Source organism: Podarcis tiliguerta (genome assembly GCF_965153285.1).
Source record: "Podarcis tiliguerta genome assembly, chromosome: 3".
NCBI classification, from domain to species: Eukaryota; Metazoa; Chordata; class Lepidosauria; order Squamata; family Lacertidae; genus Podarcis; species Podarcis tiliguerta.
In genome coordinates, this window is record NC_139536.1 from 2,453,025 (window position 1) to 2,469,741 (window position 16,717).

The following is a 16,717-nucleotide window of genomic DNA, read 5'->3' on the forward strand; positions in this document are numbered from 1 at the left end:
CTAGAGCATTACTCAAATCCAGACAGCAGTTCTCATCTTCTTCTGCCCCACAGGGATTGTGACATCTATCCTGTAAAAGACATTTGGTTTCCCACAAGGTTTCAGCAGTCCTCCAGCCACCTATAAGTAGGGGCACCTCTCCTTCCTGTCAACTGCTCTTCCGCTTGGCTTCAGGCATCTCCAGGATTCCCACCAACCTCCAGCCATGAAGATCTTCTGCCTCATCTCTCTCGCCTTCCTCGTCCTGATGCTGGTGGCTCCAGGTAAGGCCTTCTTCTCAGATGCTTCTTCTTTGAGCGCCACAGCTCTCTACTTTATTCCTTTTTAACCTGCCTCTGAATACCACTTGCAGGGAATCGCAAAGGGAAGGGTGGGGAATTCTCTTGCCCCTCTGTCCCCATTCAGAACTTCCCAAATGGGGCATCTGGATGGCCGCTGTGAGAACAGGTTGATGGACTAGATGTGGGCCCTTTGACCTGATCCAGCAGCCAGGCTCTTAGGATCTGATTGTCCTTGCAATCCTAAAATATGGAATCTGATCCAAAGAAGCTGTTGCTATAAAATCTGCAATAACACATTTCAATGCATTCAGCTTTGTGGTGGAGAAGAGAGTGGGCCAGTTTCCTGGGCAAAATAACTTCTCTCTCCAAGGTTTCCAGTGCCCCAAGGACACCAGTGATTGCCTTGGGTCAGCCCTCCTTCTGAAGGTGCAGAGGGGAAGGGGAGGGTCTCACTCTCTATCCCAGCCCCCTTTCCTGCATTCATCCTGCACTAACCTCCCCCAACCTGGTGCCCTCCAGGTGTTCTGGACCAACCTTCCCAGGTAGATCCTCTCCTTGGTAGTTGCATCTCTCTCTCTCTCTCTCTCTCTCTCTCTCTCTCTCTCTCTCTCTCTCTCTCAATTTGCTTTTCTCTTCGCTTTCCCCTGCAGATTTCACCGGAGCTCAACGTCCCACCCAGGATTGCCAGAACAATGGGGGCAGCTGCAGAAAAACCTGCAACAAAGGCGAGAAAGAGATTGGGAAGTGTTCAGGAGACAGGCGTTGCTGCAAGCGCAGCTAAGGTGAGTTATAGGCAAAACCATACCTGTGCCTGGAAATAAGTCTGTGGCATCTCAAAGAGACACGACCCCAAAGGCCTGAGAGTTACAGCTCTGCTTCTTCCCCCTGTCTTTGACCCTTAACAGCCACGGAGTGGAGGGGTGGCGCTTGCTAGATTCTCCCGAATGACTGTTTTGGGTTTGGCCCTTGAGAATTCCCTAATGACATTTGGAGCCACTTGGAGCTTAGAGAATGAGCCGCATGCGAAACAAGGCTTTTAAAAGCCTGGAGGGCAGCCTTTGTCAACCAGGTGGCCACCAGATGTTTTGGATTATAAGCAACAGACCATGTAAGGAGGCATTTGGGTTCGGGATGGAGAGCTCTCCCAACCTCTGCACATTCAGCAGAAGGTCACACTCTAACCAACTCTAACCCCCTCCCACTCCCACCGCCATGAACTCCCAGCTCTGATTGCATTCAGCTCTTTGGTCTTCAGGGGGTCCCTGTCCTCTTTTGAGCACCCTCCCCCCCCCCATATTCACGTCGTTTTCTCTCTTTTCCATTTAACTCTACAGCAGACCAACTGTGCACCATCTCTGATGAAAGGAAGACCGCCCCATTTCTTCCCTGTTGATGCAGCTGTCTTGACTGCACATCTGCAGAAACCTCTTTGCTCGCTGCTGCTGCTGCTGCTGCTGCTGCTGCTGAAGGCGCTTCTGGGAAGGATCCATCACAGCCCAATCCTTTCTGCCCGTTTACTCCAGAGCAAGTCCTGCTGTGCTCAGTGAGGCTGGCATCTTTGTAACTGGGTTTGGATTGGATACGCCTGCTTATTTGCTTTAGCTTTTCCTTTCAATAAATGCAAGCATTGGAAAGCTCTGTGTGGTGGTGCCTTGTATGAAAAGGGACGCTGGGTTGGGGTGGGGGCTCTGCCACTTCCACTCCATACTGTGACTTTGATTTGGGAGTAAATGACAGGTGTTTCTGTGCAAACCAGTGGAATTGGGAATTGGCCCAGATCTGAAGGAGGTTGAGGGGGCAGCTGGTGGGAGTGGGGAGAATCAATGCTAGACACATCCCCTTCCAGGTCAAAATGGAGATTTTGGGACAGTTCACAACATAAAAATACAGTACAAGATAAAAAACACAAAATGTATCATAAACCAACCAACCAACCAACCAACCAACCAACCAATATCTCCCCCAAACTACCCTGGGGACATCATCCAATCACAGAAAATGCCCATTCTTGTGTTGCCACCCTCTGGACATCTTGGGGAGGAGGAACACAAAGAACGACCTCAAATGATGATTGCAGGGTCTCCGTAGGTTCACGTGGGGAGAGGGGCTTGATGGAATGGAAGCAAGAAAGGAGGGGGAGGAGAGCATAAGATGCATCAAATCTTGAGAGTAATGTGAGTGTCACCCAGATGATGGGGTGGGAGAACTCACCTGTGGGGCCTCACCTGTCCAGGGATGATCAAAAGGTTTTGGGCAGCTTCCAACCTACCTTTCCTTAAGAAGATATGCTAGCTACCTCCAAATATCTCAAGGGCTTTCACAAAAAAGATGGAGCAAGCTTGTTTTCTGCTGCTCCAAGACCCAAACCAATGTCTTCAAATTGCAAGAAAGGAGATTCTGACTAAACATTTGGAAAAACTTTCTGACAGTAAGAGCTACGGTGGTACCTCGGGTTACATACGCTTCAGGTTACATACTCTGCTAACCCAGAAATAGTACCTCGGGTTAAGAACTTTGCTTCAGGATGAGAACATAAATCATGCTTTGGCGGCGTGGCAGCAGTGGAAGGCTCCATTAGCTAAAGTGGTGCTTCAGGTTAAGAACAGTTTCAGGTTAAGTACGGACCTCCGGAACGAATTAAGTACTTGACCTGAGGTACCACTGTATTTGACAGTGGAACAGTCTCCCTCATGAGGTTGTGATCTCTCCTTCCTTGGAGGCTTCTAAGCATAGGTTGGATGGCCATCTGTCATGGATGCTTCAGTTGAGATTCCTGCATTGCAGGGGCTCGACTAGAGACCCTCACAGTCCCTTCCAACTCTAAAAATCCATAGTTCTATAAGACAGGGATGGGGATCCTGGGGGTTCTCCATACAATGTTGAATATACCTATGGCTACTCATCACAATGCCTTTGTTCTCCCTCCATTGTCATGGCAGGAGACTATGGGAAGAAGGAGCAGTCTTGGGCTGTGGTCCTGTTTCTGGGCATCTGGTTGGCCACTGTCACAATAGCCAAGCAAGTTGGGAGGAGCTCAGACCTTCCCCAGCCGTGTTTCAGGATATTACACACATGGAGGAATCTCATGTCTCCATGGAATCCTAACCACATATCCTTTTTCGGTATCTCTGTATTTTTGTATTTAAGTGTTTCACACATTATATATTAGAGTCCAACAGAAAACAAGACCCAGCACACATTTTCACAACATGAACCAACACAAAGGTTTCCAATGCTTGCATTTATTAAAAAGAAAAAGCTAAAGCATTTTTGCAGGCAAACCAAATCCTAGCTCTAATGCCGAGCCCATTTACTAAGGAGTCAGGCCCCACTGGTCACAGAGGGGCTTACTCCTGAGTAGACAGGGAGACAGGATGGCTCCCTCTTGACTCCTTCCCAGCATCGCCTTCAGCAGCATCAAGCAAAGCGGTTTCTTCCCCAGCAGAGATGGGGGTGCAGTCGAGGCAGCTGCACATCAGAGGAGAGCAGGGTGGTCTTCCTTTCACCAGAGGTCTTGCGCTGGAGATCTGCAGAGTTATTTGCCTGTGGAAGGAGGAAACACTGTTGGTGGCATAGCTGTCAACGTTTCCCCTTTTTTAAGGGAAATTCCCTTATTCCAAATAGGATTCCTCAGAAGAAAAGGGGAAAGTTGACAGCTATGGTTGGTGGTGGTACTGAAAACCCAGACCAGTGACTCCACCTGGGAGGCAGAAGAGCTGCTGTTCTCAGAATTCAAATTGCACACAGAGGGTCTGTTTTGCAGAGGGTTGGACTAGATGACCCCTTAGGTCCCTCCCAGCACTACAATTCTATTCTATGAATGTAAGAGAGACCTCTGGGCATTTAATGTATGCACTTGGGGGAATTTGAGTGGGGCTTGGCTGCCATACACACTTTTTTTCTAATGTGGTTCTTTTTCCTTCTTCTTCTTTATGCGAACAGCAACCCCAGGAGAGGACACATTTGAGGAGATCATTGTGTTGCTGTGCATTGAACTCTTTCCCTTCCAACTCTGCAATTCTGTGATTCAATAACCACCTTCACAGGGGCGTTTCACACAGGTGGCCTTTGCTATTTGAGGAGGGTCAGTGACTGAGCCCCCACCCTCTCATGCCATGAAGAGCTGTTCTTTCAGCCAAGGCAGGCTAAGGGGAGTTGTGGCTGAGGGGCCAGAGAGCTTTCATGGGGGCAGCAAGGGAAGAGGAGAGTGTTGTCACCCCCCAGTGTGCACACTAATATTGTTCCCCCTCACAGTGGATGTAAAGATTAAGAGAGGGAGGTGGTGGTGGGGAGAGCGATGAGTCTCATGTATGTGGGATCATGAGACACCACTGACTTATTTTCCAGACAAACTAACATTTGATTTACCTCACCTCTATGGCAACACCATAGGCGATAGCATGGAAATAATGGCCTTAGGGGCGGGCAGCTGCCTAGCAGTTTCCCATGCTGCTGTCGACATCTCTGAATGCAAGGAGGTTGTCCTCTGGTGAAATCTGAAGGAAGAAAAAGAAGACTTTGAAGGATCTGTCTCACAGGACTGATCTCCTACACCTTCCACAACTTCTTCCACAGTGGCCCTGCTGGCTTGGACACCCAGAGGGCACCAGGTTGGGGAAATCTGGTGCAGCAAGAATGCAGGGCTGGAGCACAGAGTCAGTCCCTTCTGCTGCCTCCCTGCACCTCCAGGACAGGGTCTGAGCCAAGGTGGTAGGGAAGGCTGCCTCAGAGTCACTGGCTTCCCTGGGCTGCCACTGGCACACTGGGAGAGAGAAGCCCCCTTGCCCAGGAAACTGACCCGTTCTTTTACCCACCACAAATCTGAGTATGCTGAAGTGCATTATTACAGATTTGAAAGCAAGAGCTTCCATGGATCACATAAATGAGGTAATAAGAAAAGACTGGCTAGTGCATCTGGCCAAAGGGGGCCCATCTAGGCCAGCACCCTCTTCTCCCAGGGTCCACCTGAAGCCCATTTGGCATATACTCCAGGAGAACAGAGGGGCAAGATCCCACCTCTTTGGGAGTCAGATCAAGTGGTGCTCAGAGGCAGGTTTAAAGTGAATAAAGCTGAGAGTTCTGGAGCTCAGAGAAGAAGCATGTGAGAAGAAGGCCATACCTGGAGCCAGCAGCATCAAGAAGAGGACGGCCACAGAGAGGAGGCAGAAGATCTTCATGGCTGGAGGTTGGTGGGAATCCTGGAGGTACCAGAAGCCAAGTGGAAGAGAAATTGCCTGGGGAAGCAGAGGTCCCCGTACTTATAGGTGACTGGAGGACTGATGAAATCTTGTGGGATGCCAACCGTTGTTTGCAAGATGGGTGTGGCAAGCCCTGAGGGGCATGTGCCAAGCACCAGGCAAAGACCACAAATTATAAACACATAGAGCTTGGAAGGTATCCCAAGAGTCATTTAGTGCAAACCATCCATTGCAGGAATCTCTGACTGGTGCCCATCCAACCTCTGCTTCAGATCCTCCTGCGATGGAGAGAGCCCACCATCTTCTGAAGGGGTCCGTTCCACTGTGGAATAACTCAGTTATTCCTAATGTTTTGAATCCATTGGTTGGGATTCTCCCCTCCGGAGCAGGAGAAAGTCAAGCTTGCTCCATTCTCTATGTGGCAGCCTTTGAGATATTGGAAGACGGCTCTCATTTTTCCTCTCTATCTCCCCAGTTCCCTCAATCATGTGGTATTTGAAACACAAGAGCAGTCAAGTACAACATTCCCAGAGTGAACATGTTTACACATGGGGAGGGATGTTTGTCCAGCCAGCAGATAAAATTCCTGTTTCCTTCTGGGCTAGGACAGACTTCCTCTGCATGTGACTAGAGGTGGGTGTGGCCTCACCTGTGCAGGTAACGACAAAAGCACAGGCAGGGCAGGCATCTCTCTCTCTTTTTGACCACATGCATCAAAGAAGCCACATCTGCTTAGCTAAAGATGCTCTCTTGGCCTCCAGCCAAGAGAGGACAAAGGGACTGTCTCCTTATGAGATAGTTTCCAGGTGTATGTTACTTTTCTAAGCTAAGTATGCCTTCTGGGATCTGATTGTGAACAGAATGTGAGTGAGTAAACTCTTCTTATACTTTTATAGAAGACTGTGCCGTGTCTTATCTTTTATGAGGAAATAAGGGGGAAATACTAGAAGTTATTATAGAGGCTTTAGCGAGCCTGAGCAAACACATCCACTATGAGTTTAAAAAGGGGAATGTTACTCTGCTAAATTGTGAACTTGTTAACACAAGTTGGAAAGGCTATAATAAAACAATATATCTTCTCCTGCATCCCTGAACATCCCCCCAAATCATGCTACTATTACTATTGTTATGTGTTCTTGCCCCCCATTTCTTCATCACATTTCCAAAGACATTGTTTCCAACTGCCCCCAACATTCTGGGACTTCCACCATGGTTTCTCACTTTCTCATGATGAGTCCCAAATTCCCACCTTTGTTGAGGTGCACTAACTTTAAATGGCTGCACATGGGGGAAAGCAGCAGGAAGAGAAAGGGGGTGAGATGGGTGTTGTGAGTCAACAGCATCTGGTGGAGGGCACCACATTGGCTACAGATTTCCCCCCACTGAATTTGTCTTCTAACTGCCACTGCTGCCCTATTCTTGTCAATGCTGGAGGCAATCCCGAAATATCACTTAAAGGCAACTCCTATCTTCATCTTTTTCCGGACCCTGTTTGAGCACTGTCCTGCTCTCTATTTGTGTGTTTGTGTTGTGCTGCTTTTATGGTGTTTGGTATTTGATGCTTCATTTTAATATTTCTGGTTGACACTGGTTTAAAATTCTGTGCATTATTGTGAATATATGGGGGGAAGTACAAAAAGTGGGCACCCAAAGGTGAGGGCAAGGCTTTTATATTTAATTTTGGAGAAGAGGAAGAGGTCTGAGTGTCAGTCGTGAGCTGTTGGTCTGGGCTGTGCGTGTAACATTTAGAAGGCAGTTGCTGGTCTTTTGCAATCTCCACAGAGATGGGCCCCAGGAGATGTCTTCAGCATCCTTTCCCAAGAGCCTGAAGTTCAAACCCAGCAGTCAAGGTGGGGAACCTGTGACCACAGGGCTAAGTCCCATTTCCCCACCTGGTCTTGCTGCAAGTTAACGGCCAAGCGTTGCTCCATCGGATGCCCACAGGCAGCAAAGTTGGGTGAAGCAACTGCCAGATGCAGCCCAGGGAACTTGGGAATTCGCCCAGATCAGAAGGCGATATCGGGGGGACAGAGGGTGGGAGTGGGGAGCAGCAATGCAAAATATATCCCTTGCCATGCAAACAGATTTGGGGATGGAGCTGTAGAAAAGTTGTAAATAACACATTTCAGGTTCCCTGAAAATATTGTTACACTGCACCCAAATTGCTGAGCCTGGAGAAAACCCAGGGAGTTCAGTGTTTGCCCAGAGTTTGGTTTCCTTGAAGGTGAGCAGAGACTTTGGTGTCTTTAGGAGATATGTTTTTTAATGAACATATAGAGAGAGCCTGAGCATAAAATGGATGGGGTCACAGCATTAACACACCCCAAATAATCCTTCTCAGTTTATCACAACTTTGGATCCCCTACACAGGAAACAGGAATTTGTGTTGGCAGCAGTCAGAGAAAAGGGGTAAATAACACTTGTGAGAATTCCTTGAAAATATTGTTACACAGCACCCAAATTGCTGAGCATGGAGAAAACCCAGGAGTTTCAGTGTTTGCCCAGAGTTGGGTTTCCTTGAATGTGAGTGGAGATATAGATTTTTTTGAACATATAGAAAGAGCCTGAGCATAGAATGGAAGGGTTCACAGCATTAATATCCCCCAAAACATCCTTCTCAGTTAGTCACAGCGTTGGATCCCCAACACAGTAAACAGTGTCTCCAGCTTCCAGGCTGCTTCCAACTCAGCTCTCACACTCCACATGGGTTCAGGACCACAGAATTTCAAGGACGGACCCTCCCCATATGAACTGACCTGGACCCTGAGATCATCATCAGAAGTCCTTCGCAAGAGGTTTGGAGGGTGGAAATGAGAGATGAGGACTTTTCTGTGGTGGCTCCCTGTTGACATTTGTCCATTGACTCAAATATCCCCTCAACCCAGCACACCTTTTCACAACATGGAGCTACACAAAGGTTTCCAATGCTTGCATTTATTAAAAAGAAGAAGCTAAAGCATTTTTGCAGGCAAACCAAATCCAAGCTCCAATCCCGAGCCCATTTACTCAGGAGTCAGACCCCACCGGCCACAGTGGGCTTACTCATGAGTAGACAGGCAGACAGGACGGCTCCCTCTTGACTCCTTCCCAGCATCGCCATCAGCAGCATCAAGCAAAGCGGTTTCTTCCCCAGCAGAGATGGGGGTGCAGTCGAGGCAGCTGCACATCAGAGGAGAGCAGGGTGGTCTTCCTTTCACCAGAGGTCTTGCACCGGGAATCTGCAGAGATACCCGCCCCCTGTGAGAAGAGGAAACACTGTTAAAACGGGTGGTGGTGGTGGTTCAGAAAATCCAAACCAGTGACTCCAACTGGGAGGCAGAAGAGCTGCTGTTGTCAGAGTTCAAATTGCACACAGAGAGTCTGTTTTGCAGAGGGTTGGACTAGATGACCCCTTGGTGCCTCCCAACGCTACAATTCTATTCTATGATTGTAAGAGAGACCTCTGGGCATTTCATGTGTGCACTTGGGGGGATTTGAACGGGGTTTTGCTACCACACACACACTTTTTTCCTAATGTGGTTGTTTCCCCTTCTTCTTCTTCTTAATAATAATAATAATAATAATAATAATAAATTTTATTTATATCCCGCCCTCCCCAGCCGAAGCCGGGCTCAGGGCGGCTAACAACAATAAAACAGTACAAACAACACTTTAAAATCATTCATTATAAAAGTAATTAATTCAAGCCACTGGCAACCATTGGGCCAGAGCTCTGCGAAGATTGCCAATGGAGGGAGTCAGGCTGTGCCCTGGCCAAAGGCCTGGTGGAACAGTTCTGTCTTGCAGGCCCTGCAGAAAGATGTTAAGTCCCGCAGGGCCCTGGTCTCTTGTGACAGAGTGTTCCACTCTTCTCCTTCTTCTTCTCCTTCTTCTTCTCCTTCTTCTTCTTCTTCTTCTTCTTCTTCTTCTTCTTCTTCTTCTTCATACCCCACCCTCTCATACCAGAGCTGTTCTTTGAGCCAAGGAAGGCTAAGGGGAGTTGTGGCTGAGGGGCCAGAGAGCTTTCATGGGGGCAGCAAGGGGAGAGGAGAGGGTTTTCAACCCCCTGTGCACACACTAATATTGTCACAGTGGCTGTAAAGATTAAGAGAGGGAGGTGGGGTAGGTGGGAAAACAGAGCAATGATTGTTGTGCAATTGGGGTCATGAGACTAATTTCTGGGCACAGCTAAGATTGGATTTAACTCACCTTAACGGCAACACATTAGGACAGATGAACACATAAAAAGTGGCTTTGGGCACCATCTTATGCATTTCCCACCGATACGTTCACATATCGGAACAGCAACTTTGGCTCTGGTGAAATCTGGAGGAGGAAAAAGAAGACTTTGAAGGCTCTGTCTCTCAGGACTGACCTCCTACACCTTCCACAACTTCTTCCACCATGGCCCTGCTGGCTTGGACACCCGGAGGGCACCAGGTTGGGGAAATCTGGTGCAGGAAGAATGCAGGGCTGGAGCAGAGAGTCAGTCCCTTCTGCTGCCTCCCTGCACCTCCAGGACAGGGTCTGAGCCAAGGTGGTAGGGAAGGCTGCGTCAGAGTCAGTGGCTTCCCTGGGCTGCCACTGGCCAACTGGGAGAGAGAAGCCCCCTTGCCCAGGAAACTGGCCCGTTCTTTTGTTCACTGCAAGGCTAAGTGTGTTGAAGCACATTATTACAGATTTGAAAGCAAGAGCTTCCATGGATCACATAAACGAGGTGATAAGAAGAGCCTGACTGGTGGATCTTGCCAAAGGGGACCCATCTAGGCCAGCACCCTCTTCTCACAGTGCCCTACCAGAAGCCCAATTTGGGAAACTCTCCTGGAGGACTGAGGGGCAAGATTCCACCTCTTTCAGAGTCACTGCAAATGGTGCTCAGAAGCAGCTTTAAAAGGAATAAAGGTGAGATCTGTGGAGCTGCTCAGAGAAGAAGCATCTGAGAAGAAGGCCATACCTGGAGCCAGCAGTATCAAGAAGAGGACGACAACAGAGAGGAGGCAGAAGATCTTCATGGCTGGAGGTTGGTGGGAATCCTGGAGGCATCAGAAGCCAAGTGGAAGAACAGTTGACTGGGGAAGGAGGAGTCATACAAATTATAGGTGCCTCGAGGACTGTTGAAATCTTGTGGGTTGCCAACCGTCATTTGCAAGATGTATGTGCCAAGCCCTGAGATTCATGCGCTCTGACGTTCATGAGGTTCTGAGCTTCAGCATTGGGAGATACCCCAAGAGTCATTTACTCAAACCCCTGCAATGCAGGAATCTCTGACTGGTGCCCATCCAACCTCAGCTTCAAAAAATGGGCACCCAAAGGTGAGGGCAAGGCTTTTTAATTTAATTTTGTAGAAGAGGGAGAGGTATCAGTGCCAGTCATGAGTTGTTGATCTGGGCTGTGCCTGTATCATTTAGAAGGCAGTTGCTGGTCTTTTGCAATCTCCACAGAGATGAGAGATGTCTTCAACATCCTTTCCCAAGAGCCTGAAGTTCAAACCCAGCAGGGAAGGTGGAGAAACTGTGGCCACAGGGCTAAGTCCCATTTCCCCACCTGGTCTTGCTTCAAGTTAACTGACAAGCCTTGGTCCATCGGATGCCCACAGGCAGCAAAGTTGGGTGAAGCAACTGCCAGATACAGCCCAGTGAAATTGGAAATTAGCCCAGATCAGAAGGCGATATCGGGGGGGGGGGAATGTTGGGAATGGGGAGCAGCAATGCCAAAGACATCCCTTTCCATGCAAACAGATTCAGGGATGGAGCTGGAGAATAAAGGGGAATAACACATGTGAGGATTCCTTGATAATATTGTTATACAGCACCCAAATTGCGGACCATTGAGAAAACCCAGGAGTAACTGGAATACAAAAAAGGGAGGTGTGAGGAGGTCGAGGAAATAAGTTAATGAAAGATAAGGATAAATATTGGATGTGTTTTTAATTGTTTTTGTGTTTCTTTGTGTTTTGATGTATTGTGTTTGTTTGTTTTTGCTCTATTTCTATGTAATTTTTTACTTTTTCTCTCTCTTTTCTTTTTTTCTCTTTTGTGCTTTTTTCCTGTAACTTTTAAACTTCAAATAAATATTATTTTTTAAAAAAGAAAAGAAAACCCAGGAGTTTCAGTGTATGCCCAGAATTCAGTTTCCTTGAAGGTGAGGCACTCAATTCCTGCTTATGAAACATCCAGTCTTGTATAGGGAAGTTTTTTTAATTTGATGTTTAATGTGTTATGATGTTTTTATACATATATTTGAGCCACCCGGGGTTCCTTCCAACTCTACAATTCCAGAATTTTGTGATAAATGCCATTTTGCTCCATTTTGACCTGGCATTACTGTCCCCCACTCTCATCAACCTCCTCCCCCCCCCCCAACCTCCTTCTGATCTGGGCCAATTCCCAATTCCACTGTGTTGCTCAGAAGCAGCTGTTTGTTACTTCACACACATTTGCTGATCATGGAGCAATATTTGTCTGCCTTGGAGCCAGACATGGTGAGGAAACAGAACTCAGCAGTGAGACCACAGGTTCCCCAACTTGCCTGCTGCATCTTGCACTTCAGTCTCTTGGGAAAGGATGCTGAAGACATCCCATGTCTGTGTAGGTTGCAAAAGAGGAGCAGGTGCCCTGGAAGTTTCACAGGACAGGACACAGCACAGACCAACAGCTCACGACCGGCACTAATACTCCTCCCCCAGAATAATATGAGAGTGTGACCCTCACTTTTGAGCCCCCATCTCTCTCCCATGGACACATAGATTCACAACAGTGCACACAATTTCATACCAATGCCTGCCATTGCCAACAATATCAAAACCAAGTTCAAATATCAAAAACACATTCAGACCATTTGGAAAAAGAGAGTAAAACCTGCCCTTCCTTTGGAAAAATGGATATGGAGTATGATCGAGGGCATGGAAGTGCAATGGAACAGTTTGGTACTGGAATGATTGGGCTGTTTCCAAGGCTGCTATCCTGTTCAGGCAAGGGATTTCTGCTTGGTATAGGACATTTCCCTCCTCTCCCCTGAAGACTTCCCCCAGGCACCTCAAAACCTGCACTAAAGTTTGGAATGACTCTCCAGCTCATATTTTGGTGGTTCCTGGAGCAGAGATGGGTTTAGGAAAGTGTTTTCCCCCATGAGGTGCCAGGGGAGGAGTGCTGAGTTTTGTCCAACTGAACATTAGGAAGATTTTTTGATGGAAAAAGTTGTTTGACAGTGGAATGGTCTCCCTTAGAAGTTGGTGGACTCTCCTGTACTGGAGAATTTTAAGCAGAGATTGGACGGCCATCTGTCAGAGATTCTTTAGCTTGGATTAGTTGACCCTCAGGGTCCCTTCCAACTCTATAATTGTTGGATTCTATGATGATAATTGCAGGTTTGCTCCATTTTTACCTGAAAGGGGATAGGTCTAGCATTGCTTCCCTCCACTCCCACCAAATGCCCCCCTGAACCTCCTTCAGAACTGGGCCAATTCCCAATTCTACTGTGTTGTTGTACAGAAGCACCTGTCAGTTACTCCCAAATCAAATAAAAGTCACAGTATGGAGAAGAACTGGTAGAGACCCCAACCCAACACGGCGCCCCTTTTCATACAAGGCACCACCACACAGAGGTCTCCAATGCTTGCATTTATTGAAAGGAAAAGCTAAAGCAAATAAGCAGGGGGATACAATCCTAAACCCATTTACAAAGATGTCAGCCTCACTGAGCACAGCAGGACTTGCTCTGGAGTAAACGGGCAGAAAGGATTGGGCTGTGACGGATCCTTCCCAGAAGCGCCTTCAGCAGCAGCAGCAACAGAGGTGAGCAAAGAGGTTTCTGCAGATGTGCAGTCAGGGCAGCTGCATCTCCAGAGAAGAAGCGGGGTGGTCTTCCATTCATCAGAGGTGAAGCATGATGGGTCTGCTGTTCAGTTAAATGAAAAAGAGAGAAAACACCATGAATATGTTTGGGAGGGTGTTCAAAACAGGCCAGGGACCCCCCTGAAGACCAAAGAGCCTAATGCTATCAGAGCTGGGATTTGGGGGGGGGGGGGGAGGTGCTATTTAGAGTTGGTTAGAGTGAGACCTTCTGCTGAATTTGCAGAGGTTGGGAGAGTTCTCTATCCCGAACCCAAATGCCTCCTTACACGATCTAGGGCTGATAATCCAAAACACCTGGTTAACAAAGGCTGCCGTCCATGCTTCCGAATAGCATATTTCACACTGGGCGCAGTTCTTCGGGTTTTCCAAGTTCCTAGAGTCAAGTGTCTCCAAATGTCATCAGGGAATTCTCAAAATCATCAAACAGTAAATTTAGCCTCAAAGAGAATCTAGCAAGTGCCCCGCCACCTTGTGGCTGTTAAGGGTCAAAGACAGGGAGAAGAAGCAGAGCTGTAACTCTCAGGCCTTTGGGGTCGTGTCTCTTTGAGATGCCACAGACTTATTTTCAGGCACAGGTATGGCTTTGCCTATAACTCACCTTAGCTGCGCTTGCAGCAACGCCTGTCTCCTGAACACTTCCCAATCTCCTTCTCGCCTTTGTTGCAGGTTTTTCTGCAGCTGCCCCCATTGTTCTGGCAATCCTGGGTGGGACGCTGAGCTCCGGTGAAATCTGCAGGGGAAAGCGAAGAGAAAAGCAAATTGAGAGAGAGAGAGAGAGAGAGAGAGAGAGAAGCAAACTAAGAGAGGAAGGTGCAACTACTAAGGAGAGGATCTACCTAGGAAGGCTGCTCCATCTCCCAGGACGGGCCTTCTACACCTTCCATCCTTTGTTCCTCAACAACCCTGCTGGCCAGGACATCTGGGGGGCACCAGGTTGGGGGAGGCTGGTGCAGGATGAATGCAGGGAAGGGGGCTGGGATGGAGAGTGAGCCCCTCCCCCTCCCACCTGCACCTTCAGCAGGAGGACTGACCCAAGGCAATGACTGGCGTCATTGGGGCCACTGGCAACCTTGTAGAGAGAAGCCCCTTTGCCCAGGAAACTGGCCCGCTCTCTTCCCCATCACAAAGCTGAATGCACTGAAATGTGTCATTACAAATTCTATAGTAGCAGCTTCTTTGGATCAGATACCATATTTTAGGATTGGGATGACAATCAGATCACAAGACCTTGCCTGCTGGGACCAGGCCAAAGGGGATTCATCAAGTCCATCAACCTGGTCTCACAGTGGCCAACCAGATGCCCCATTTGGGAGGTTCTAAAGGGGACAGGGGGCAAGAGAATTCCCCACCCATCCCTTTGGGATTCCCTGCAAGTGGTATTCAGAGGCAGGTTTTAAAGGAATAAAGTGGAGAGCTGTGGAGCTCAGAGAAGAAGCATCTGAGAAGAAGGCCATACCTGGAGCCACCAGCATCAGGACGAGGAAGGCGAGAGAGATGAGGCAGAAGATCTTCATGGCTGGAGGTTGGTGGGAATCCTGGAGATGCCTGAAGCCAAGTGGAAGAGCAGTTGTCTGGGGAAGGAGAGGTCCCTCTACTTATAGGTGGATGGAGGACTGTTGAAACCTTGTGGGAAACCAAATGTCTTTCACAGCATAGATGTCACAATCCCTGCGGGGCAGAAGAAGATGAGAATTGCTGTCTGGATTTGAGTAATGCTCTTGTGCAAAACCACATATGGAAGAATGACCACAAACCAGGATAGTGTCAGTGACTGACAAAGAGAAGCAGAGTGAGTTGTTTCTGAAATTATGGCATTGGAGAATTAATTTCCCAGCTATGCATTGAGTTTACCATGAAGTTAATAGAGAAAAAGCAAGTTCTTGGAGTCTGTAGGCGTCTGAACTCCAGTTGCTCACAATCACATGCGAGGGCATGACTGTTTCTCATATGTGTGTTTCTCGTAGCCTTCTTATAACATTTTGACTCTTGTAGGCTGCTGGTCTGATCCAGCAGGGATCTCCTTATGCCCTTTGCAGAATTATGGTTTCTTCAGATAATGCATTTTATAAAGATCCTTCACAGCACACAGTTAAAGAATGGAGTTTGCTGCTACAGGAGATAGTGCCACCAAATTAGATGGTTTTGAAAGGCTCTTCCTTGTGGTTTATTAATGGCTACTGGTACAGCACTGTATGGGTTTGGGTACCTGTTACGTGACTGGAAAATTCAAAGAACAGTCAGTTTGGAAGGATGATTCTGTTCTGGTTCACGTACTGTTGTGGAAACTGCAAATTAGCTGGACAGGCCTTTAATTACCAGCTGAATTTAATGTTTCCCATTTCCCTGGCAAAAATACAAGGAGGACCCCACTGGCAAGCAATCCATTGAAGAATGACAGTGTAATTTCTTAGCATCCTTTTGAGGTCATTCCTTTTCTTTTCCATATTTGGAGGACAAACAGTGGGGGAAATGAAAGGAACATCTTCTCAGAGATTCTTCCACTTTGCTTCAACTTTGCATTTCAATGTTTGATGAGGGCCAAAAAAAGGGCTTATTTGTAAATAAATTAATATCCATTTGTCATTCTTCTGCTTCCCATTTTTTGTTTATTTTGGATGCTGAAGGTTCTTTACTATTGCCCCCTCACCAGTGTTGAAGCAATGATTCTTCAACATCAACTTCGTTGGACTGGTCATGAGGTTTAGATGCCTGATTATCGTCAGAATGGAAAGTGTAATGATGCTGGACCACAAAAGAAATGTCCACCGTAGCAGAGAGTGAGAACACCAGTCCTGAAGTCCTTGTTGGGATGGGGACCAAAGGGGGAAGATGGGAGAGCTGGACACAGGTCGCATCACAGCCTTCACCAACCTGGTGCCCTCCAGATGTTTAGGACTCCTACTTCATTGCCCTATGCTGGACCATGTGAGGCTGAAGCTGGTTGGAGTTTTTGCCATTCTATGCTGCTTGTTTGTGAAAACAGCCTCTCAGTGGTTTACAAAAGAGAGTGTGAGCGTGTGGGAAAGAGAAAGGAGTGCTGGACCAGACAGGCCTTTGGGCTGGTCCATTTCAGGGCTCTTCTCATGCAAAGTCCTTCAGATCCACATCTCATACCATCATTTCCACCTGGGCTTTCCTCCACCATCTGCAGCTCAATGGCTTGCCTCCAAATTCACAAATTGACTCCTGATTCCTTGTCTCTCCATGGACAGTGGTAGATGTTGGTCTTTCAAATTTCAGTGGGGCCTGGTGCAAGGACAAAACCCAGCACCCCTCCCCTGCACCTCATGGGGGAAAACACTGTCCCAAACCCATCTCTGCCCCAAGAACCACCAAATCTGATCTGAAGAGTCATTCCAATCTTTAGAGCAGGCATTGATATGAAATTGTGTGCACTGTTGTGAAT

At 47.8% G+C, this 16,717-nt stretch overlaps 3 long non-coding RNA genes across 3 annotated transcripts; 1 reads left to right on the top strand and 2 right to left on the bottom strand.

Moving 5' to 3' along the window:
- The first annotated feature begins 168 nt into the window (after positions 1-168).
- LOC310674047 lies at positions 169-1,915 on the top strand. The gene is made up of 3 exons (XR_014509355.1): positions 169-263; positions 932-1,063; positions 1,616-1,915. It is a non-coding gene; the product is annotated as an uncharacterized lncRNA (long non-coding RNA).
- A 1,696-nt stretch (positions 1,916-3,611) lies between these two features.
- LOC310674043 lies at positions 3,612-10,497 on the bottom strand. Its single transcript, XR_014509351.1, has 3 exons — positions 10,413-10,497; positions 9,668-9,784; positions 3,612-3,824 (listed from the first exon to the last, which is right to left on the bottom strand). It is a non-coding gene; the product is annotated as an uncharacterized lncRNA (long non-coding RNA).
- Positions 10,498-13,064: 2,567 nt separating this feature from the next.
- Positions 13,065-14,990, bottom strand: LOC310673771. Its single transcript, XR_014509222.1, has 3 exons — positions 14,768-14,990; positions 13,910-14,041; positions 13,065-13,354 (listed from the first exon to the last, which is right to left on the bottom strand). It is a non-coding gene; the product is annotated as an uncharacterized lncRNA (long non-coding RNA).
- Positions 14,991-16,717: the final 1,727 nt, after the last annotated feature.